Genomic DNA, 799 nt, shown 5'->3' with positions numbered 1-799 from the left:
GTGCTCGATTCGGTAGTGTGTACTCGCGAACCGCGTAGCCTCGGGGGGATCTTGGGTAGTTGTTGGGGTACTCAACGATGGGCATTGTTATGTCGTTGGAGGGGGAATTGAGGGGGATCACATCTCCAGAAGCTGATGCATTGTCGGTAGATCCAACTCTGCGGATTTTAGAGGGTCGTTCGTCGATGTCGGACATTTTTATTGAGGATTAGATGGATTGGTATGAGGAGCTTCATTTTCGTATTCATGAGAATAAATTGATTTTCTTTCACCGCTTTGGCAAAACGCGTGAATTTTGATTAGCGTGGCGCCCGTCGCGTCTCCCCTGCTCACTCACTTTGAAATTGACGGGGGATCTACTTGGTTTTCTACATCAATGATTAGAGCTCTTTTTTCTTGAATTCGAGAGATTGCGGTGGTTTTTTTTTGAGAACTTATTCTTCAGTATTTCAGTAAACCTATTAAGATGTCTTCTCGTCCTGAGCTTAAGGTACGCCACCTTTTCGTGCATCTTTTTGGTACTAAGGTTCTTTACTGATAGTTTGCTTTAGGTGGATGATGAGCTTGGATTTATAAAGTTTTTCAAGAGCTTACCTCAAAGAGATGGAGAAACTATAAGAGTCTTCGATCGAGGAGACTATTATACTGCTCATGGAGATGATGCTTCGTTCATCGCCCGCACTGTATGTATCTTTGCAAATGAAAGTATCATACATCTAACATTCCAGGTCTATAAAACCACTTCGGTACTACGAGATTTAGGCAGTAACTCTACAAAGATCCCTTCAGTTACCATGAC

Source organism: Sclerotinia sclerotiorum, genomic scaffold (genome assembly GCF_000146945.2).
Source record: "Sclerotinia sclerotiorum 1980 UF-70 scaffold_20 genomic scaffold, whole genome shotgun sequence".
Taxonomy (NCBI): Eukaryota; Fungi; Ascomycota; class Leotiomycetes; order Helotiales; family Sclerotiniaceae; genus Sclerotinia; species Sclerotinia sclerotiorum.
Note: the sequence above shows the minus strand (reverse complement) of the source record.